Here is a 1,150-nt window from a genome sequence, read left to right as displayed (position 1 = left end):
ACAATGCTCTCACTGATTTTGCAATCAAGTGCCTCCAGCTTCTCGACATTCTCAATCATGTGAAGAATGTGTGGGCTAACCGGTTGGCCCTTTTGGAGTTTCGCATCAAAGAAGCGACAGGTATGCTCATTAGTAACGATTTTCGGTGCTTTTGAGAACTCGTTAGTGAGCGTGGTGAAAATCTTGTTCGCACCTTGGGCAATGAAGCGTCTCTGCAAATTGGTTTCCATTGCGAAGATGAGTACGTTCTTTATCGCACCCGCTTCCATAACGAAGTCACTATAAGCGAGTGACTCGTTGACTCCTGCATTGGGGCCTGGGTTTACCGGTATTGGCTCAGTTAAGTACCGAGCTTACCGTCAAGAATGCCAGCATTCCGTAGTCTTGCCTCCCGATCCATAAAGTTGGACCCGTCGTTTTTCGACGTGTGAACCGATTCATTTGGTCCATGAATATTTTCACCAGACTCGCGTCCAAGTGTGGCACTAGGAATTTAGATTGCGTTATTTCCAGACATTTTGTTGTAACAGTATTATCAAAATAAACGTGTTCTACACTGCGAGAAGAAGAATAAAAAAAAAATAAGCATGTGCATCGTTTATGATTTTTAAGTCTAATGAACTACTGTCATAACGCGAAGACTCAAAACATTTATACAATTGACCTCCCTCAAGAATTATATAAATGATCCCAAGACTCAATTATCTGCAAATTGATAAGCTAACTTTTTAGCTAATTCTACCGTTAGAATTCTTGGTCGATAAATTTCTGTAAATACTATCTTTAGTCCATCATAATCACGAGAAACTCTTCGGACTATGATGTTGAGGTAAACTAAGTCAACACAACTACTTACCCAACGTAGAAGGGGTCATATTATGCCTACCGACGAAGAAGGGGTTCATAGTTGTTTGCCCTTATAAAGACTAATCTCAATTTCCGTTTTAGAGGAAGATCTCATCAACTTAATTTAGATTCATTTTAAGTGAACTAATATCTAGCATGCGAGAATGAATAAGCTAAGGTGATGGCTTTATAAAGTGTGTGACATCTGTATGTCCATGAAAACTAACATACAATCTATATGAGTCAATTTTCATGCATTTTAGTAGTAGGTGGTTTGGTTTTAGGCGGAATATGATGCATAAAC

Source organism: Silene latifolia, chromosome X, assembly GCF_048544455.1.
Source record: "Silene latifolia isolate original U9 population chromosome X, ASM4854445v1, whole genome shotgun sequence".
NCBI lineage: Eukaryota > Viridiplantae > Streptophyta > Magnoliopsida > Caryophyllales > Caryophyllaceae > Silene > Silene latifolia.
This window is presented reverse-complemented; position numbering follows the sequence as displayed.